Below are 23509 nucleotides of genomic sequence, written 5' to 3' on the forward strand. Positions count from 1 at the left end.
GAGATGCCAATGACCCTTTTTGGATCTCCGGCCCCAGCTCCGCCTTCTCCGGAACTACCGACACCAACGCCACGGGGACCTCCTCATTCCAGAGCTTCAGCAGATTGAGGTGGTAGATCTGTAGCGCCCCCTCCCTGTCCGTTCGCCTAACCTCATAGTCGACATCCCCGACTCGCCGTGTGACCTCGAAGGGCCCTTGCCACTTGGTGATTAATTTGGAGCTCGACGTGGGCAACAGGACGAGTACCTTATCTCCCGGAGTGAACTCTCTAAGGCGCGTGCCCTTGTTGTACAGGCGGGTTTGCCGTTCCTGGGCCTGCCGCAAATTCTCCTGAGTTAAGTGGGTGAGCGTGTGGAGTTTTGCGCGCAGATCCATAACGTATTGAATTTCATTTTTGCTCTGCGAAGGTCCCTCCTCCCAATTTTCCCGCAGTACATCTAAGATGCCGCGCGGCTTACGCCCATACAGTAATTCAAATGGGGAGAACCCCGTGGAGGCTTGGGGGACCTCTCGCACTGCAAACAACAAGGGTTCGAGCCACTTATCCCAGTTACGTGCGTCCTCACTTACGAATTTTTTGATAATATTCTTGAGGGTGCGGTTGAACCGTTCGACTAAACCGTCCGTTTGTGGGTGATACACGCTGGTGCGGATCGGCTTAATACCCAGTAGCCCATACAGTTCGGCCAGTGTTCGTGACATAAACGAGGTGCCTTGATCAGTCAGAATCTCTTTCGGGATTCCGACCCGGGAGATGACGTGGAAGAGAGCCTCTGCAATACTACGTGCGGAGATATTGCGAAGAGGCACCGCTTCCGGGTATCGCGTTGCATAGTCCACCAGAACCAATATAAAGCGGTACCCTCGTGTTGACCGATCTAATGGCCCGACGAGATCCATCCCAATTCGTTCAAACGGGGTCTCGATTAATGGTAGGGGGCGCAAGGGCGCTTTTGGAATGGCCGCTGGGTTTACTAACTGACATTTGCGGCACGCCGTACACCACTTACGGACGTCGCCGCGAATCCCCGGCCAATAGAATCGGGCCATTATCCGGGCGAGTGTTTTATCCTGCCCGAGGTGTCCCGCCATGGGATTAAAGTGAGCCGCCTGGAATACCAATTCCCGACGGCTCTTTGGAATTAACAACTGGGTGACACGCTCCTTCGTCTGAGTGTCCTGCGTCACTTGGTATAACCTATCTTTTAAAATGGAAAAATAGGAGAAGGTCGGGGTGGCATTCGGCTGGAGCGTTTGACCATCGATTACTCTCACTTGGTCAAACGCGTGTCGCAGAGTTTCGTCTCGTGATTGTTCCAGTGGGAAATCCGCGAGGGATTCCCCAATAGAAAGAGGAGGAGCCGGGGGCCCCTCACTCTGTCGCGGAGATGACGTAGACGGCCCTGCGACCGCAGCTCCAGCCAAAACGACACCGGGACCCCCCCCGGCTAACCGGCAGGACCCACTCTTTACTAGGTGTGCCATCAACCCCCGGAATCCCGGCCAATCAGTCCCCAAGATTAAAGAGTGGGTAAGGCGAGGATTAACCGCCGCCTTCACTATAGATTTGTCCCCTCTGAAATGTATGTGGACCGACACCAACGGGTAGCAGTGAACATCCCCGTGCACACACAACACCTTCACCCCTTGTGCTCCCCCCAATGCCTCGTCTTGCACCAGGCTTTGGCGGATCGAGGTCTGGTTGCAACCCGAATCCACCAACGCCTGATAGGTCGCCCCTTGTACACTTACCGGTATGCGATATGCTCCGGCCTGATCGAGGGCAGCCTCTGGCGCGTCGGGGATCCGCACCACCGCCCCCACCTCCATCGCGGCACACTGTTGCTGCAGGTGGCCCGGTTCCCCGCAGCGCCAGCAAACCGGCCCGGGCCTCCCCTCTGCAGCTGTGGACTGGGGGTCACTCACCTGAGGGGGGGGGAGAGACAGACATAGAAGGGAGAAACGGGAGGGCACCACGGGTGCGGCGGGCCGGCTGGGGTGGGGCCGGCCCCCGCCTCCGTGGTGGGGCCGGCCCCCGCCTCCGTGGTGGGGCCGGCCCCCGCCTCCGTGGTGGGGGAATGGGGCGAGGACGGGACACGGGAGGAGGGGGAAGAGAGAGAGAGAAGAGGAGAGAGAAGAAGACATCCGTTGTCCTGCCGCCGGGACAGCCGCCAGATGATCCTCCGCCAGTCCTACGGCCTGATCCAGCAACGCCGGGCGGTGGCACTGGACCCACTCCGCGGTTCCGGCGGGTAGGCGGGCGATGAACTGCTCCAGCGCCACCTGGTCGATGATCCCCCTCGGCGTCGCGATCTTCGGCCCTCAGCCACCGCCAGCAGGCGTCCCGGAGCTGCTGGCCGAACGCAAACGGGCTGCCGACTTCCTCCATTCGCAGCGCGCGGAAGCGCTGGCGCTGCTGCTCCGGCGTGCGCCCCACGCGCTGGAGGACAGCCCGGCGAAGGTCGGGGTAGGCCAGCCGGTGGTCGGCGGGGAGCTGTAGTGCGGCTAACTGCGCCTCTCCCGTCAGGAGGGGGAGGAGGCGCGCCGCGCGCTGTTCCATCGGCCACCCCGAGGCTTCGGCGACCTGTTCGAATAATGCGATGAACGCCTCGGGGTCGTCCTGCGGGCCCATCTTAGTCAAGGTGATGGGAGATGGGCCCGCGGCCGGGGCGCTGGTGGACCCCGCCGACGCGAGGAGGCGCCGGAACGCCTCGCGGTCTTCCTGTTGAGCCAGTACCAGGGCTTCGAAGCGGCGCTCCTGCTCCTTCCGGAGTGTGACGAGCGCCTGGTGCTGGCTCTGCTGGGCCGTGGCGAGGGCGTGGACCAAGTCCGCGAACGGGGAGGATTCCATGGGGCTGCAGGACAGGTGCTCCACGGTCCCGGGTTTCGGCACCACTGTAGAGTGAATCGCGTGTGGGTGGAGCACAGAGGACGGCAGGACAGAGATCAGGTTTGTTAACCGGCTTTATTGCCACACTTTTCAGAGTTGCAACACGGTTTTCACTAGCGCGAGAGAGACACACACACACACACACACACACAGCGTCTCGTCCGGTTCTCCCTCTGCTCTCGCTCTCCCTCCTTAAATAGGGCGGTTTACTGGGGAGAACACACAAAACACAGGTTAATGACACTCAGGTGAAGCGATTCTGCCACTTACCTTCCCCAACTCCGCCCTCCTGTCACAGACCGGTGCTTGACCACGCCCCCGCTGCCACACACACTTAAGCAAATGTTTGAAAACTCCGGATCTCCTTCCTTCATGGTGGCTGCCATTTTTTTGTGCTGCATGGCGCATGCGCAGAGCTGATCCAATTCTATATTCTGCACGGAATGCAGGGCTTTCCACAAGCGCCGGCTGCCGGCCATACAGCCGACTACACAATTAAGTCCAGCCGGCTACTTTAATGACTATTTTTGTAGCCCACAGGCTCTAAATATTAATTTTCAATTTTAATAAATTAAATGTTTATCTAACGGACTGACAATAATGTCAAACTGAACCGCACTCATTTAAGTTGTGATTCACGCTGTTTGTACCGATAATAACCACAAATTCCCCGCTGACTTCGTTGATCAAGGGAGAGTAACTCATCCGCGGCCCCGCCATGCGGTGTGTGCGCACGCGCACTCGGCGGAGGCAGTAGTGTGTCGGGGCCGTCGGAGGGAACAGAAGCAGAGATTACGCTTATTTTGTCTCCGGTAAACCAGTCTTCTCTCGTTCAATTATGTGCTGGCATCAAAAGACACCGTTGGTTGTAAATGAAACCAAACTGAGTTGTTGGAGTGTATTTTCATACACAAATGGAGAAATGTTCGCTGAGTGTTTTAATTGTGTAGCCACCACTGCAGACCGTTATCGTTGTTAATTCATAGCATGCTCAGTTGCGTGAATGTGTCATGCACCGAAAATAAGAGATTTACAAGCCAGGAACGCCTCATGATGCAATATGCAAGAAAATAAAGATTTACTGCCATTTTACTTTGTATTTGAGTAAAGTGAATAAATAAATGGTCTGTGGAAAATACATTTAATCCTGGGAACAGGAGTTTATTTTGTGTTTACCCCCCGGCTACTTATTTGTCATGGCTGGCTAGTATGAGCCTTAGTGGAAAGCCCTGGGAATGCGTAAATGTCAAGTTCAATTTTAGATTTACGAGCCCGAAAAAAATGTCGAAAAACCGGCGTTAAAAAATTTTTCAACAGCACTCACCCAGCCAGTGGACGGAAACAGAACATTTTTTAATAATGGCCTTATCCCCTCATGAAGACAGCTTGAGCTGTGGCTAGCGGGTTTCTTTTTTTTTTTTCCTTTTTTTGTTTAAAATCTCACACAGTCAAATACAGTTTATGCCAAAGAAAATGTGTTTGTTTAAATAGAGTTTAACTCAGACTTGCATGCATAAGCATGTATTATGAGAAATTTCCCACTAAGGCACGAGTTTTGGGTGCTTTGTCAATTAGGTTCTGCCCATTTGTCCACTTAGTCGTGGAATGGTCTACTGTATTGTTTAATTCAGCCTGTGAAAGCTTGTAAAAAATCATGCTGAAACTGCCTGCATAAATCTGGTGCATAAATATTCTTAAATTCATGAGTATTGACTTTCTTTATTTTAGCGGTTTGTCACAGTGTATTGGAGTTAAAATTAAAATGTTGAATATTAGTTCAAAGTGCAGACTTTAACTTTCATCTTTAAGGTATTTACATCCAAATTGAGTGAATGATGTAGGACTTACGGCACTTTATATATGTGGCCTCTTCCTTATTAAGTGACCAAAACTAATTGGACAAACTAGAATAATCATAAATTAACTTGTCATTTTTATACATGGTTGCAAATCCCTTGCAGTAAATGACTGCATGAAGTCTGGAACACATAGACATCACCAAACTCTGGGTTTCTTCCCTGGTGATGCTCTCCCAGGCTTTTCTTCCAGCTGTCTTTTGTTCCTGTTTTCACTTTGCCTTCAACAAATGAAATGCAGCTCAACTGGTCAGGTGACTGATTTGGCCACTGGAGAACATTCACTGTTGCCAACTTAGATATTTTAGTGGATTTAATAAAAAAAAAAGTCTCTTGAAAAATCTAGTGACTTTTTGAGCAGATGTTAATAATAATGATAGTGATGACCATTGTCACCAACAACCAATCACTGATCACCACTTTTCCCCCAACAACCAATCACTTAGCTGTTTCCTAGCAACCAATCACCCTTGCATTTCATTATTTGTTTTAATCTCTGTTCTTGGAGATATTTACAAGTAATTAAAGTGAGTACCATTTCCCTCATTACTACTCACCTTTCATGTTTACTGACTGAGACTAATTTGAGAAAAAAAGAAAAAAAATTTTAATAGAAGTATTTTGTAAATGCACAAATGTTTACATTGTGGTGCCATGAGCAAAGATGACTTATTTCTATTTAAAATAAAATAGTTAAATGATGTATTTTCTGATAAAACTATTCAATTCGATCTTATGTTACCTAGTTTGTAATTTTGATATGCCAATTAGCATCATGAATAAATAAATATGTAAATTAGCCAGTGACAGTACCTAGTGACTTCTAGCAACTTTTTGAGAATCCTTTAGTTACTTTCCCCTGAAAAGAGTTGCAACACTGAGAAAATTCCACTTCTATGCCTAAAAAAGTCTTGGGTTACTTTCAGAGTATGCTATTCATCTCCAACAACCATTGTCTGTCCGCCATGTGAAGCGTGGTCCAGTGAGGTTTGAAGCAACTGACTGAATCTGAGCAGATAAGATGGCTGTATGCACTTCAGAATTCCTGCTGTTTTTGTCCACATGCACTTCAATAAATACAAGGGATCTTGTTCCTTTGGCAGCCATACATGCACACGCCATAAGATGAGGTAGTATGTATTGTCAGGATGCAGTAGGAGGTGGATGTAAGTGCAGAAGTACTGTTTATTTACAATGGTGACACACACACACACACAGGCAAACAGTCCAAATCGGCAGACAAACTCATTAACATGAAGACTAGCGAAAGGTTGGGTGAGGCACAAACAGGATATCATAGGCAGTGAGAAAACAGGAATGAGGAACAGGCACAGGAATCAAAAAACCAGGAAATCAGACACAGGAAATAAGGCTTGGTACTGTGTACTGTCATAGCGTAATACTTTGCACTGAGTGTGCATCTAAACAGCCTTTATATAGGTGCACATATTGCTGCTTAATCATGTGCAGGTGTATGTTGTTAACAGCGCGCGTGCGAGAGTCCGTTCAATGCGTGCACAGCCTGGGGCGTGCCTGAGAGTTCTTCAGGTGCATGCGCCAAAGCGCACAGGACTGACAAACACCCCCCCCCATCCAAAGAGTTCTCTCCAGGAGCAAAAATCCATCTTTCTTGGCTCCAGTGGGGGCTTGGGCTCAGGCTCAGGACAAGACTTGGACTCTTGGCTTGAAACGGGCTCTGGAGATGACTCGAGCTCTGGACTGGACTCAGGCTCGGGCTCTGTTGATGACTTGGATTTTGGACTGGACTTGGACTCTGGAGATGACTTGAGTTCTGGACTAGGCTCGAGCTCTGGACTGGACTTGGGCTCTGGACTGGACTCAAGCTCAGACTCTGGACTTGACTCGGACCCGGGACTAGATGCTAGTTTGAACTTAGGACTTGACTTGGACTCTGGACTGGACTCAAGGTCGAACTCTAGACTTGACTTGGACCCTGGACTTGACTCGGATTCAGGACTGGACGCTAGTTCGAACTCAGGACTTAACTTGGACTCTGGACTGTAAGAGGACTTGAGCTCTGAACTTGACCTTGGACTGGAAGCGTGCTCAAGTTCTGGACTGGACCTGGACCTTGGACTGGAAGCATGCTCGAGCTCTGGATTAGACTTGGACTCTGGACTGGACCCAGGTATGGGCTAGAGCTCTGTCAGCGCATTGATTCGGTTCCGGTCAGGACCTGGCAGTGGGACAATGACGACGTCTTCATAGCCAGATGAGGCTATGAAGGCATCCTCTGACACTGGTTTTGGAACAGGCTCAGGTTCTGGCACTGGCTTTGGAGCTGACGCAGGTGCTGGCTCTGACTCTGGTGCTGGCTCTGATGCTGGAGCTGACTCGGCACTGGCTTCAACTCAGGCACCGACACTAGTGCTGGCTCTGACTCAGGTGATGGAGCTGGCACTGGTTCTGGAGTAGACACTGGCGCTGGCTCTGACGTGGTCTCTGGCACCGGAGCCGACTCCAGTGCTGGCACTGGTTCTAGAGTAGATACTGGCGCTGGCACTGGAGCTGACACTGGCACAGATGCGTTGGCTCAGGCTTGGGTTCGGGCACTGGCTCTGGTGTAGGCAGTGACTCTGGCTAGTGCTCTGGTTCAGATGCTGGCTCTGATGCAGGCTGAGGAACTGGTTCTGGTTCAGGTGCTGGTTCTGGCACTGGTTCTAGCTCAGGTTCAGGTGCTGGCTCTGACTGTGGAATAAGCTGTGGGACTGGCTCTGGAACAGCCTTTAGGAGGGGCTCTGGAGAAGTAGTCTCCTCTGCTGTTGCTGCAAAGGCCACTGGAGGGAGCTCTGGAGCAACGGTCTCCACTGCCACTGTGTCACTCTCAGGCATGGTGGCCCCCTCCCAAAAATTTCATGGAGGTCCTCTTCTACTGATTTCATAGATGAATGTGAGCATGTTTAGGAAAGTCTGTGAGCTCTGAAGGCACGGGTGCTCTACTCTGATGAGGTAATCCACCCATCGGCATGCTCGTCCAGCAGTCAGCATGATCATGAAGTTCACCCAGATTGGTTCTGGTGGCTTGGGTTCTTCGAAGTCCGCGTAGAAAATACTACACTGTAGGCTGAATCCCCCAGGATGATATATTCTATAGTATGGTGCTGGAGCTTCTATTCCAGTATGCCGGTGGAAATAAAAAGCGAAGGGCTGAGATATGGAAACCTGAAAGCGGCATGGAATGACGTACTGGAATACTTCTGCTACAGCTGTAGTTTGGGCAAAGTATTCTGTCAGGGACGAGGTAGAAGGCAGATGTAAGTGCAGAAATTGTTTATTTACAATAGTGACACAAACACACAGGCAAACAGCCAAAATCGGCAGGCAAACTCATTGATGTGAAGACTAGTGAAAGGCCTGGTGAGGCACAAACAGGATATCACAGGCAGCAAGAAAACAAGAACAAGGAACAAGAATCAGAAAATCAGGATATCAGACACAAGAAATACAGTGCCTTGAAAAAGTATTCATACCCCTTGAACTTTTCACATTTTTCCACCTTACAACCACGAACTTAAAAGTTTTTTATTGAGATTTTATGTGATAGACCAACACAGAGTAGCACATAATTGTGAAGTGAAACGAAAATGATAAATGGTCTTCAAAATTTTAAACAAATAAAAATCTGAAAAATGTGGTGTGCATTAGTATTCAGTCCCCCTGCATCAATACTTTGTAGAGCCACCTTTTGCTGCAATTACAGCTGCAAGTCTTTTGTGGTATGTCTCTACCAGCTTTGCACATCTAGACACTGAAATTTTTGCCCATTCTTCTTTGCAAAATAGCTCAAGCTCAGCCAGATTGGATGGAGAGCGTCTGTGAACAGCAATTTTCAAGTCTTGCCACAGATGCTCAGTGGGATTTAGGTCTGGACTTTGACTGGGCCATTCTAACACATGAATATTATTTGATCTAAACCATTCCATTGTAGCTCTGGCTGTATGTTTAGGGTCATTGTCTTGCTGGAAGGTGAATCTCCTTCCCAGTCTCAAGTCTTTTGCAGCCTCCAACAGGTTTTCTTCCAGAATTGCCCTGTATTTAGCTCCATCCATCTTCCCATCAACTCTGACCAGCTTCCCTGTCCCTGCTGAAGAAAATCATCCCCATAGCATGATGCTGCCACCACCATGTTTCACAGTGGGGATGGTGTGTGCAGGGTGATGAGCAGTGTTAGTTTTCCGCCACACATAGTGGGCATAGGACTCTATTAACTAATTAGATGACTTCTGAAGGCAGTTGATTGCACTGGATTGTATTTAGAGGTATCAGAGTACAGGGGGCTGAATACTAATGCACACCACATTTTTCAGATTTTTGTTTAAAATTTTGAAGACCATTTATCATTTTCATTTCACTTCACAATTATGTGCTACTCTGTATTGGTCTATCACGTAAAATCTCAATAAAAAACTTTTAAGTTCGTGGTTGTAAGGTGGAAAAACGTGAAAAAGTTCAAGGGGTATGAATACTTTTTCAAGGCACTGTAAGGCTTGGTAATGTGTTCTGTCATACCGTAATACTTTGCACTGAGCGTATGTCTAAACAGTCTTTATATAGGTGCACATATTGCTCCCTAATCATGTGCAGGTATGTGTCGTTAACAGTGCGTGCGAGAGAGTCTGCTCAATGCATGCACAGCCCAGGGCGCACCTGAGAGTTTTTCAGGTGCACGTGCCAAAGTGCGTAAGACTGACTTGTCGGATGATGAGCAAGTCAAGTTTATTTGTATAGTGCTTTTAACAACAGACATTGTCACAAAGCAGCTTTACAGATAATTAAAGACTTTAAACATGAGTTAATTTTATCCCTGATGAACAAACCTGTGGTGAAGGTGGCAAGGAAAAACTCCCTCAGACGACATGAGGAAGAAACATTGAGAGGAACCCGACTCAAAATGGAACCCACCCTCATTTGGGGTGATAACAGATATTGTGATTATATGTAACTTATTTCTATAACTCTGTCCAATATAGTCACAAAGTACAATTGTGTAATCAGGAAATTCATTATAGTTTTAGAATGAAGTCTGTTTTGTTGAAGTTAACAACTGTTCACTGATGGAAACTTGAGTGCAAAACTGTTCATGACAACTGCAGTCCTAAAGTTATCATGTCAGTTGTAGTCCTCAGCCATGGTAACTGTAAGTGTCTAGAGCCATCTTCCAAGTGCGACTTTCAAATGTGCTTATGGGGCCATCCTCCACAGGAGCAATGTGATGAGACTCCAGCCAGACGTAGGGCATCAGGATGGATCGGGGGGTCTGAGGAACAGAAGAGGTCAGCATTAGTGGTGTCTCAGGGTTGATATATATCTCGACAGAGAGAGACAGACAAAGGGAAGAGAGAGAGAGAGACACATAGGTTGTTAGGTACTCCCAGTGTCACATAATGAGTAAGAATCATCACTGGTATCTCAGGATTGGCATGCAACATGACAGAGAGCTAGAGAGAGAGAGAAAACACAGGTTATGTATGCCCAGTGTCACCTAATGGCTAAGAACAGTATAGATTTTGCACTGAGTGCAAGCAGGGACTTTGGCAAAATTACCTGTGACAGCATAACTAAAAAGGAGAGCGAGAAGGGACATGAGGGAGCCTTGGGGCATAAAGCAACCAGCCATTCCATCGTCAACAAACCTGAGTGAATGTGTGTGGTGGGGGGGCAACATCCATACATCCCAGTTTACCAAAATACTCTATGCATGAGGACCCTCCAGATCTACTCCTTTACTGAATAAAAAACTATTAACAAAAGGCTTGACGAAAAATATTTTCGGCCTAGACTTAAACACTGAAACTGTGTCTGAGTCCCGAACACCACTTGGAGGGCTATTCCATAAATGTGGGGCTTTGTAAGAAAAGCCTCTGAACCCGATATAGCCTTCACTATGTGAGGTGCCAACAGGTAGTCTGCACCTTTTGTAACTCACTTTTTATTGCTTTTCAACAATGCAACATAAGAATCAACATACACGAACCTGAACAACAACAAGAACAGAATAACATAATTCCTGACATGTGGAAACCCCCCCCTCAAAGGAGGAAGAAGGAAAAGAAAAAAAAGGAAAATATTACTCGTACAGAGACACTTGCACAAATTAAACTAATATGAACATAAAAATAAATAGAAATTACATATATCTTACATGCACAAGATTCACATTACCAACATCTCTCTCACCTCCTTTACTCTCATAGACTCCACCCCACCATATATCAGACTTATGTCACAATCCAGACATAGCTTATTGTTTACATGAAAATCCATCAGTATAGCTACTCCAATCAACTACCTAGTATGAAATTCATGTATGGACCCCATATTTTCATAAATACCTCCTCCCTATTGTTCAGCCTAAAAATCAATTGTTCATAGCTGGCTATTTTGGTCATTTCTCCCATCCATTCATTAAATGGGATAACACTTTTTGACTTCCAGTGTCTGAGAACAGTCCTACATCCCGTAGTAAGGGCTACCCAACACCACTGAATTTGCTGGGATAATAACTCTACTCCCTCTGTTATTATGCCCAGAATACATAAAGCAGGGCTCTGAGATAAATCTGTCCTGAGTACTTTGTTGATGAATAATATTATTCTTTCCCATAGGTTTTGTGTCATTTCACATTCATACAGCATGTGTAAAAGTGTTCCTCTACTCCTCTCACATCTCTAGCATATCTCAGATTCACAAAGCTTTAATCTTGCCATCTTACAAGGAGTCCAATACATCCTATGTATGATTTTATACGTAATCAAGCGGGTCTGCACCTCTCTAGATGTCTTATACCAGGTTCCGATTATTTCCTTCCATTTCTCCAGAATTATCTCGCTCTGTAAATCTGCCTTTCATGCTCTCTTGAGACCCTCTAGTTTAGGTGGGTGAGATTGCCTCATAAGACTATAATATCTAGATGCCCCACCTCTCATCCCCTGCTCTCCCTGTACTAGTCTTTGTAGCTCTGTTTGAGGCAATAGGGGGAGTTTCCTTTGAGCAGACATTATACAGCTTCTTAGGGCCCGTTTACATGAGGACGCTGTCGGGTAAAAACGACTAAATATTTTATCGGAAGTGCCTTTCGTCTACACGGGGACGGCGTTTCCGAGGCTGAAAAACAGAAAAAATTGAAAACGCCTTCCAGAGTGGATAAGATAAAAACATCCCCCATTGCACGGAACGGTGGTGTAGTGGTTAGCGCTGTCGCCTCACAGCAAGAAGGTCCTGGGTTCGAGCCCCGGGGCCGGCGAGGGCCTTTCTGTGTGGAGTTTGCATGTTCTCCCCGTGTCCGCGTGGGTTTCCTCCGGGTGCTCCGGTTTCCCCCACAGTCCAAAGACATGCAGGTTAGGTTAACTGGTGACTCTAAATTGACCGTAGGTGTGAGTGTGAATGGTTGTCTATGTCTATGTGTCAGCCCTGTGATGACCTGGCGACTTGTCCAGGGTGTACCCCGCCTTTCGCCCGTAGTCAGTTGGGATAGGCTCCAGCTTGCCTGCGACCCTGTAGAAGGATAAAGCGGCTAGAGATAATGAGATGAGATGAGCCCCCGTTGCATATCCGTCTAAACTACCCAAAACGCGAAACTCTGCTCGGATCTGCTCACGTTGGGTATGCATTTACGTCATACATATGTCATATACTGTACATGCCAGCCTGGGTAAGAACGTAAGTAAAAAAGTAAGAGCATGTCTGATTACATCGATCCAACGGACCTTCAAGCTGCTCTGGCAGCTTTAATAAACGTCCAGGAGTCCTTCGAACATCTATACCGAATCTGCACATATACTGTTAATGAACAGAGGCGGGTATAGTATGCTCTTACTTTTTTACTTACTTTCTTACCTACCATAGCCAGAGTAGTCAAAGTTTTCGTGGCCCAGATGTGCAGATCAGACAAGACGGAAGACGTTGCTAATGCGTGCAGACATAGCGGAGGTCTTTCACAGCACCACCTAGCCGCCTGGCATGCACATCCAATTGAATTCCACACATTTATGCGTCACCGTATAGACGCAGATTTCCTCCTTGAAAACGGTCGTGTAGACGGGGAAAAAAGTGAGAACGAAAACGGACTTTTGCGTTTTTTGTTTCAGACCGTCCCCGTGTAAAGTGGGCCTTAATTGCAAATATTTCCAAAAGTTTTGTCTAGGGATTCTATATTTAGTTACTATTTTGTTCAAAACCCATAAAATTATCACCCTCGAAAACATCTCCAATAAAAGTAATCCCTGCTTCAGCCCATGATTTCCAGTAAAGAGGTTTTTTTTTTACCCACTTTCAGTAGTTTATGATGCCATAAAGATGACCTTCTAGTAAAAAACGGATTAAGACCAATAAGACGATGTGATGCTTGCCAGGATTCTCTTGCAAACAACAATAATGGATTCCGAGTTGGAATTTCTCCCCCATTTTGTGAAATAAAAGCCAATAATGGGATTGGTTCAGTAAGTTCTTTTTCAATTGAGACCCAACCCAGAACTTGGTCCTCTGCAATATTTATTTTGGCCAATTGATTAAGAGAAAAAGCATAGTGGTACCAGTCCACTCTTGGCAGGTTGAGGCCTCCATCCTCCTTTGCAGCATACATTTTAATTCTGTTTAAACGGGGTCTTTTACCTCCCCACAAAAAGGTAGCTATTGCTGCATTAAATCTTTTAAGTAGTAGGGGAGGGAAGCTCATGGGTAATAAGTATTTGATATAGTTCAGTTGTGGAACAACCATTATTTTAAGAAAACCCTATTTTAGCCCAGTTTTGTAGAGTGCTCTCGAGTTTCAGAAGTAGGGGGAGAATGTTCTCAGTCATTATGTCTTTTAAACCTGGTGCAAGCTTTATCCCTAGATACACTAAACCCAAAGATAGCCATTTAAACTGCCAGTTCTATCTAATACTAGGTGGGCATAACCTACACAGAGGCATTGCCTCTGATTTTCCCCAATTTATTTTGTAACCTGAGATATGGGAGAAAGTATCAATCAAAGACAAAATTTGAGGGACAGCTGTTTCTGGATTTGAGGTCAGTAACAAAATATCCGCATACAAAAGTAATTTGTGTTCCATCTTTCCTGCTTGGATACCCTTGATATTTGTGTTATTCCTGATGGCAGCTGCTAAGGGTTCTAATGCCAGTGCAAAAATTAGGGGGCTCAGGGGGCAGCCCTGTCTTGTACCCCGGTGCAGAGGGAAATGTGGGGATACCCTTCCATTTGTTAACACCGAGGCCTTGGGGTTACAATATAGAAGTCCAACCCATTTTATAAATGAGGAGCCTAATCCGAACCTAGATAGCGTCCTGAACAAGTATCTCGACTCCACTCTATCAAACGCTTTCTCAGCGTTGAGAGAGAAAGTAACCACAGGATCAAGGCTATTCCTTACTTGCCAAATTATCTTAAATGAAGTAACCTACGAACATTATCCTCTGAGGACCTTCCTCGAATAAAACCAACTTGGTCTGGATGTATAAGACTAGGATGTGTGCCTCCAGTCTCATAGCTAGTATCTTGGCCAATATTTTAGCATCTACATTTATTAGAGACACTGGGCGGTAGCTTCCACATTGCTGTGCATTTTTACCTTTTTTTATGTATCAGAGTAATTACTGCCGATTGCATGCTTTCTGGCATCTTGCCCCTTTCAATTGCATCCCTGAATACTATCACTAGCCTTGGTGCTATCAGGTCCAGAAATTCTTTATAAAAATCTGTCGGTAACCCATCATCCCCAGGGGACTTCCCAGAGCTAATTTTTCTTACGGCTTGCTGAACCTCTTCTAATGTAATATCTCCCCCTATTTCTTTTTGTTTTTCCTCGGACAAGGTCGGCAGATGCACCTGTAATAAGAACTTATCTATATCATCCTGGTCTACTGTGCCCTGTGACGAATACAATTTTTGGTAAAATACTCTAAATGTTTCGTTAATCTCCCTGCTGTCAGTTACTAAGGTCCCCTTTTCATTCTCCACAGAAGTTATTAAAGTGCGACTGCACTGCTGTTTTACTCTCTGGGCTAGAAATTTCCCTGCCGCTTCCCCTTGCTCGTAGTACCTCTGTCTACACTGAAACAATGCATACTCTGCCTTCTTCTGTAGGATAGACTTTAGTTCCAGTTTCATCTTATTTAATTGTGTAAACACTGCTGGATCTAACTGGGACGCATATATTTTTTTCAAGATCTTTAATTCCTTTCTCCAATTCAAGTAATTGTATAGCAGATTGTTTTTTCAAATAGGAACAGTGTTGTATTAAGGGACCCCTCAAGCAGGCTTTAAATGCATCCCATTCTAGACCTGGGTTAGAAGTTGACCCTTCATTAAATTCCCAATACTCAATAATTTCCTTTCTAATAAAGTTACAGGATTTTTCATTTCGGAGCAGTGAGCGTCTCCAACGACTTCTAGGGGTTTCAGATAAGGACCCTGAACCTAACATCACTTCAACTGGGGCGTGATCTGACAATACAATATTACCAATTGAAGCAGTAACAGTTGTACTCACTAATTGTTTAGATATTAGAAAATAGTCTATACGCGAATATGAAGCATGTGGGTTAGAGTAGAAGGTGTACTCCCTATCCTGGGGGTGTAAAATCCTCCAAATATCGACTAGACCCATCTCCTCTCCTAAAACATGAATAGCTATTTGAGATTTATATACTAATCTTGTATTAGCCACTTTTGACTTGTCTAGAGTCAGGTCTCTAACCTGATTGAAATCTCCCCCAATAATAACGTAAGTATTCCCCATTTGTTTCACAACATTGCATATATCAGCAAAAAAAATTGGAGAATCTATATTTGGTGCATAGATATTAATAAGAGAGCATCTACTGCCAAACAGCTCTACACTGACAGCCACCCACCTGCCTTCCCTGTCCGAGAGTTGCTTGTGGATAGTAATGTTTAGATTTTTATGGAACAATATACATACAGTGGTGCTTGAAAGTTTGTGAACCCTTGAGAATTTTCTATATTTCTGCATAAATATGACCTAAAACATCATCAGATTTTCACACAAGTCCTAAAAGTAGATAAAGGGAACCCAGTTAAACAAATGAGACAAAAATATTATACTTGGTCATTTATTTATTGAGGAAAATGATCCAATATTACATATCTGTGAGTGGCAAAAGTATGTGAACCTCTAGGATTAGCATTTAATTTGAAGGTGAAATTAGAGTCAGGTGTTTTCAATCAATGGGATGACAATCAGGTGTGAGTGGGCACCCTGTTTTATTTAAAGAACAGGGGATCTATCAAAGTCTGATCTTCAGAACACATGTTTGTGGAAGTGTATCATGGCACGAACAAAGGAGATTTCTGAGGACCTCAGAAAAAGTGTTGTTGATGCTCATCAGGATGGAAAAGGTTACAAAACCATCTCTAAAGAGTTTGGACTCCACCAATCCATAGTCAGACAGATTGTGTACAAATGGAGGAAATTCAAGACCATTGTTACCCTCCCCAGAAGTGGTCAACCAACAAAGATCACTCCAAGAGCAAGGCATGTAATAGTCCGCAAGGTCACAAAGGACCCCAGGGTAACTTCTAAGCAACTGAAGGCCTCTCTCACATTGGTTAATGTTAATGTTCATGAGTCCACCATCAGGAGAACACTGAACAACAATGGTGTGCATGGCAGGGTTGCAAGGAGAAAGCCACTGGTCTCCAAAAAGAACATTGCTGCTCATCTGCAGTTTGCTAAAGATCACGTGGACAAGCCAGAAGGCTATTGGAAAAATGTTTTGTGGACGGATGAGACCAAAATAGAACTTTTTGGTTTAAATGAGAAGCGTTATGTTTGGAGAAAGGAAAACACTGCATTCCAGCATAAGAACCCTATCCCATCTGTGAAACATGGTGGTGGTAGTATCATGGTTTGGGCCTGTTTTGCTGCATCTGGGCCAGGATGGCTTGCCATCATTGATGGAACAATAAATTCTGAATTATACCAGTGAATTCTAAAGGAAAATGTCAGGACATCTGTCCATGAACTGAATCTCAAGAGAAGGTGGGTCATGCAGCAAGACAACGACCCTAAGCACACAAGTCGTTCTACCAAAGAATGGTTAAAGAAGAATAAAGTTAATGTTTGGAATGGCCAAGTCAAAGTCCTGACCTTAATCCAATCAAAATGTTGTGGAAGGACCTGAAGCGAGCAGTTCATGTGAGGAAACCCACCAACATCCCAGAGTTGAACCTGTTCTGTACAGAGGAATGGGCTAAAATTCCTCCAAGCCGGTGTGCAGGACTGATCAACAGTTACTGGAAATGTTTAGTTGCAGTTATTGCTGCACAAAGGGGTCACACCAGATACCGAAAGCAAAGGTTCACATACTTTTGCCACTCACAGATATGTAATATTGGATCATTTTCCTCAATAAATAAACGACCAAGTATAATATTTTTGTCTCATTTGTTTAACTGGGTTCTCTTTATCTACTTTTAGGACTTGTGTGAAAATCTGATGATGTTTTAGGCCATATTTATGCAGAAATATAGAAAATTCTCAAGGGTTCACAAACTTTCAAGCACCACTGTACACCCCGCTGGCAAGATGAGTAGGCACTATAAAGTATTTTACCCACCCAATCCCTTTGTAACTTAGTTGACTCTTCATTATTTAAATGAGTCTCCTGCAAAAAGCAGATGTCTATCTTCTTTTGTTTTAGATATAGAATAAGTTTCTTCCTCTTAATAGCAAGATTCGCCCCTTTAATATTCCATGATAGTAACTTAAGCATGTCTGCCATATTAACATAACACTTCTACTATTTTACCCTCGACCATCTCATCAAGCTCTGAGATGCATATCAGTGAGGGTGGTAATGTGAGAACCGATCGGAATTTAATGTCTCCCTGTCTAAGAAACGTGCACATACTGGGGGGGGGGAGAACAAAACAAAAACAAAACCCACACATAGAAACTAAGACCTCAAGAAAACAGAGTGGTTCTCCATAATGCCTTAAACCAAAATAACAGACTAGTACGTCCGTGAAACTCAGAGTCCTGACCCACCGAACACCTCCCCTCCTCCTCCATCCCTTTCAAATACACACACCTATTATCATATACAGAACTTAACTAGGTGTGTATTTTATACAAGCAACCAAATAATACAATTAATAATACAATACAATACAATTATACAAGTCCACCACCTAAATCTTATAAAGAACAGGAATTCGTGTCCTCTAAACGGAGCCTAGAAAAGGCTTACCCAACATCAACAATATCTTCCGTGTCGCGTTGGGATCTTCATGAGGCTTGCTTAGGCCACCCATTTTTTATCTTTAAGTTCACGGATTTTTTCAACACATTTTTGATGATGTCAGTCGAAATAAAAATAAAAGTGTCCTTGTCCAATTTTTTTTTTTTGCATGGCAAAATTTCAATGTCGGATTAAGATGATAAAATAATTTAAATTCAAGAGACACACTTTACATACATACACACACATACACATTATATATATATATATATATATATATATATATATATATATATATATATATATATATCGTCTCGTCTTCTTCCGCTTATCCGGGACCGGGTCGCGGAGGCAGCAGTCTAAGCATGGAAGCCCAAACTTCCCTTTCCCCAGACACCTCGGCCAGCTCCTCGGGAAGAACACCGAGTTGTTCCCAGGCCAGTCGAGAGACATAGTCCCTCCAGCGTGTCCTGGGTCTTCCCCGGGGCCTCCTCCCGGGGGGACATGCCTGGAACACCTCCCCAGGGAGGCATCCAGGAGGCATCCGAAAAGGATGCCCAAGCCACCTCAGCTGGTTCCTCTCGATGTGGAGGAGCAGCGGCTCTACTCCGAGCTCCTCCCGAGTGACTGTGCTTCTCACCCTATCTCTAAGGGAGCGCCCAGCCACCCTGCAAAGGAAACTCATTTCAGCCGCTTGTATCCGCGATCTTGTTCTTTCTGTCATTACCCAAAGCTCATGACCATAGGTGAGAGTCAGAACGTAGATCGACCGGTAAATTGAGAGCTTCGCCTTTTGGCTCAGCTCCTTCACCACGACAGACCAGTAAAGCGACCGCATTACTGCGGAGGCTGCACCGATCCGCCTGTCGATCTCACGCTCCATCCTTCCCTCACTCGTGAACAAGATCCCGAGATACTTAAACTCCTCCACTTGAGGCAGGACTTCTCCACCAACCTGGAGAGGGCAAGCCACCCTTTTCCAGTCAAGAACCATGGCCTTGGACTTGGAGGTGCTGATTCTCATCCCAGCCGCTTCACACTCGACTGCAAACCGCCCCAGTGCATGCTGAAGGTCCTGGTTTGAAGAAGCCAACAGGACAACATCATCCGCAAAAAGCAGAGATGAAATCCTGTGGTTCCCAAACAGGATTCCTTCCGGCCCCTGGCTGCGCCTAGAAATTCTGTCCATAAAAATTATGAACAGAACCGGTGACAAAGGGCAGTCCTGCCGGAGTCCAACATGCACTGGGAACAGGTCTGACTTACTGCCGGCAATGCGAACCAGACTCCTGCTCCGTTCGTACAGGGACCGGACAGCCCTTAGCAAAGAGCCCCGAACCCCATACTCCCGAAGCACCCCCCACAGAATACCACGGGGGACACGGTCGAATGCCTTCTCCAGATCCACAAAGCACATGTGGACTGGTTGGGCAAACTCCCATGAACCCTTGAGCACCCTATGAAGGGTATAGAGCTGGTCCAGTGTTCCGCGACCAGGACGAAAACCGCATTGTTCCTCCTGGATCCGAGGTTCGACTATTGGTCGAATTCTCCTCTCCAGTACCCTGGAGTAAACTTTCCCTGGGAGGCTGAGAAGTGTGATTCCCCTATAATTGGAGCACACTCTCCGGTCCCCTTTCTTAAAAAGAGGGACCACCACCCCAGTCTGCCACTCCAGAGGCACTGTCCCCGACCGCCACGCGATGTTGCAGAGGCGTGTCAACCAAGACAGCCCCACAACATCCAGAGACTTGAGATACTCAGGGCGGATCTCATCCACCCCCGGTGCCTTGCCACCGAGGAGCTTGCAAACCACCTCAGTGACTTCGGCTTGGGTAATGGACGAGTCCACCTCTGAGTCATCAGCCTCAGTCTCCTCAGTGGAAGACATGATGGTGGGATTGAGGAGATCCTCAAAGTATTCCTTCCACCGCCCAACAATGTCCCCAGTCGAGGTCAACAGCTCCCCACCCGCACTGTAAACAGTGTTGGCAGAGTACTGCTTCCCCCTCCTGAGGCGCCGGACGGTTTGCCAGAATTTCTTCGAGGCTGACCAATAGTCCTTCTCCATGGCCTCCCCGAACTCCTCCCAGTTCCGAGTTTTTGCCTCCGCAACTGCCCGAGCTGCAGCACGCCTGGCCTGCCGATACCTGTCAGCTACCTCAGGAGTCCCGGTGGTCAACATGGCCCGATAGGACTCCTTCTTCAGCTTGACGGCATCCCTTACTTCCGATGTCCACCACCGGGTTCGGGGATTGCCGCCACGACAGGCACCGGAGACCTTGCGGCCACAGCTCCGAACAGCCGCGTCCACAATGGAGGTAGAGAGCATGGTCCACTCAGACTCAATGTCCCCCGCCTCCCTCGGAAGCTGGGAAAAGCTCTCCCGGAGGTGGGAGTTAAAGACCTCCCCAACAGAGTGCTCGGCCAGACGTTCCCAGCAGACCCTCACCATACGTTTGGGCCTGCCAGGTCTGTCCAGCTTCCTCCTCCGCCAGCGGATCCAACTCACCACCAGGTGGTGATCAGTTGACAGCTCAGCCTCTCTCTTCACCCGAGTGTCCAAGACATTTATTTATTTATTTATTTATTTATTTATTTTTGTGTGTGTGTGTGTGTTCTTGTGTATAAGTTTATAACACGGACTAGCATTCCAGTACTTGCTTCTCTGAAGGTATGTGGGTCATATGACCGTTGAGCTCTCATGAGCACATCGAAGGCTGATGCGTTCGTGCTACTTGATTCGATAGGACTCTCTGCGGCACCATCCTCTTCTAATTCCACAGTCAGATACTTGCAGCCAAAATCGCGAACTAACGTTATGGCAGGCATGTTCGGCATTGCGCTCGTTACATCACCACCTTCTTTCTGAGAACCAAAGATTGTTTTGATCTTTTCATTGTTTACTTTCAACGCTTGAGAGACGAAATCACCCACGTTTTGGTTAGTGAGACAGTGAAAAGACTTTTCTTTACCACACTTTATGCTTACTGTACGTACAGTTGAGGTGATAGCTCGGAATCCATGCTGTCAGCGTCAGCCATGGCCAGCACGAGGTTGACACTGTCGTAAATACCATAAAAACATTCAAGTGAATACTCAATGTCGTAAATAGTTCCGTTTTCGGACTCGGCTGAAGTGGATATATACAATACACATTGTCGTTTGTATATGCGATTCTAATACTTTTTACTTAAAGAAATATGACCTAGTACCATGGATACAGTGCTGTTACAAGAAAAATTTGCCTTTTTTTTTTTACGTTTCTTTTTGTATGTTTCGGTGGTAAAAATAAAAATACGCACAGACTTTTTAAATTTTTTTAGCGGTAGTATTTAACTGCTGTCGGTGGATCCGTGATCCGAAAAATCTAAAATGAGTCACCTTAGAAATGAAGCTTCTCACCTCCGGAGAAGCGAAGATATGCCGAATATTACCCGCCACAACTCTCAGCACGGCTGGGTATAACATGGTGTACTGAAGCCCCTTCTCCTGCAGCTGCCTCTTTACTCCATCAAACTTTTTGCACATCTGAATAATACCCTGTGAAAGATCCTGGAAAAAGGATACCTGCTTGCCTCTCCATTCCACCCGCTCCTTCTCCCAGGCCACCCTTAGCACTGCTTCTCTGGCTCCAAACCTCAGGAAACACACCAGGATATGCTGGTCTCTGTTACCCCGCTGACCTGCTCTGCGGGTGCGCTCAATCTCGAAGTCCGGACCCATTTCGATATCCAATGTTTCCTCCAAAAATGTCCGCACGAACTTTTGCACATCTCCTCCTTCGGCGCGCTCCACTACTCCAACTATACAGACATTATTATGGTGGCCGGCATCTTCTAAGTATATTATTTTCTCCTGAAGTTGGGCGATTTGTTTTGGTAGCCGTGTCCACCGCGACACTCAGGCTTTGGCCTTGATCTTCAAGAGCCAAAATACGAGTCTCGGCTTCAGCTACTTGAATTCCCAGTTTCTACACAGCCGTTTGAACTGCATCCATCCCTGTTTTTAACCCGCTCATACTGGATGAGATGCCTTGTAGCAGCGTTTTAATGCTTGTTAGCTCAGCTGCAGTATCCATCTGTGGTGGGTCCGGGGTAGCTGCCATATGCTCTGTGCCCTCCTGGGTCTGTCAAGTTACACTTCTCAAGCCGTACTGTGTAAGGGTTTTTTGGACTGGTTGTATATTAACATGAAGTTACAATCCTCCACACACTTATTTTCTGTATTTAGGATATGTCAATCATTATTAAAGGAGGAGGTAGGTGAATGGTTTCGTAGCGGATTCCCCTACGCAGCCATCTTAGGTGCTCGCTCCACCGGAAGAAGTCTGCACCTTTTGATCTAAGTTGATGTGGCGGGTCATAAAGGACCAAAAGTTTGCTCAGGTACTGTGGTGCAAGACCATGCAGTGGTTTAAAGGTCAATAGTAGTATTTTATAATCATTACGAAATTTGATTGGGAGCCACTGCAGTGAGACTGGGGTGATGTGGTCATATTTTCTATTTCTAGTAAGGACTCTTGCTGCTGCATTTTGAACTAACTGGAACCTGTTTATGCACTTATTGGAACATCCAGACAGTAAGGCATTACAATAATCCAACCTGGAGGTAACGAAAGCATGAACTAGTTTTTCTGCATCATGTAGTGACATTATATTTCTTATGTTAGAAATATTTCTGAGATGAAAGAAAGCTATCCAGGTAATGTTCTTGATATGAGTTTTCAACAAAAGACTGGAGTCAGTGATCACACAGGGGTCTTTTACGACTGCACATGAAGAAACAGAAAAGCCATCCAGAGTTACTATGGATGGCCTTTCTGATTCTTCACGTGCAGCTGTAAAAGATCTCGGGGTGATCGTTAACCCCAGTCTTTCATTTGAAACCTATATCGATAACATTACCTGGATAGCTTTCTTTCATCTTGGATATATTTCTAACATAAGAAATATGCCACTACACAACGCAGCGTTTTCAGCGTTTGCTCGTTGTAATAAAACACTTGAATCATCAGTAGGAGTGTGGCACTTTTATCTAACCTGAAGAAAAAAGTTGGGAGTCAGCTATAGTGAAAACGTGGGAGCCTACAGCAAGGCCAGTGAAGACGTGCAGCGAGGCCAGTGAAACGGTACACGTGCGCAGCACAGCGAGGCCAGAGAGGGAACCCCGCGCCGAGCAGGACACGTAAATGCAAGCTCGGACTCGTCGCAACCACAAGCCATGGCAAGATGGAAGAGATCGTCAGTGTCGCAGCTTGAAGACCTCGCACAACACCACCCACAACTACTTTGCTGCTCTGGTCGTCGTTCAAGGTGACTGTTTCGTTGGCTCCGCTTGAAGAACAGCAAGGTCGGACTCGCGCCATAACAGCGAGTGAGGATAGCGCTGCCGCTGCAGCAGGTCACCGCAAGAGGGCAACAGCGCGTCGTCTTCCGACAGTGTCGTGAGTGGATGCAAGCCGTCAGGTTTAACGTTGCATTTCATTTCTTATAAAAGAACACTTCTTATATTGCAAATAGATTGTAAATTCGTGTG

At 46.2% G+C, this 23509-nt stretch overlaps 1 protein-coding gene across 3 annotated transcripts in view; it reads left to right on the top strand.

Moving 5' to 3' along the window:
* Positions 1-23509, top strand: part of gpr37b (G protein-coupled receptor 37b) — a 112431-nt gene that overhangs the window by 39471 nt on the left and 49451 nt on the right. The gene's annotated exons all lie outside the window — the stretch shown is intronic.

Source organism: Neoarius graeffei, chromosome 21 (assembly GCF_027579695.1).
Source record: "Neoarius graeffei isolate fNeoGra1 chromosome 21, fNeoGra1.pri, whole genome shotgun sequence".
Classification (NCBI taxonomy): Eukaryota; Metazoa; Chordata; class Actinopteri; order Siluriformes; family Ariidae; genus Neoarius; species Neoarius graeffei.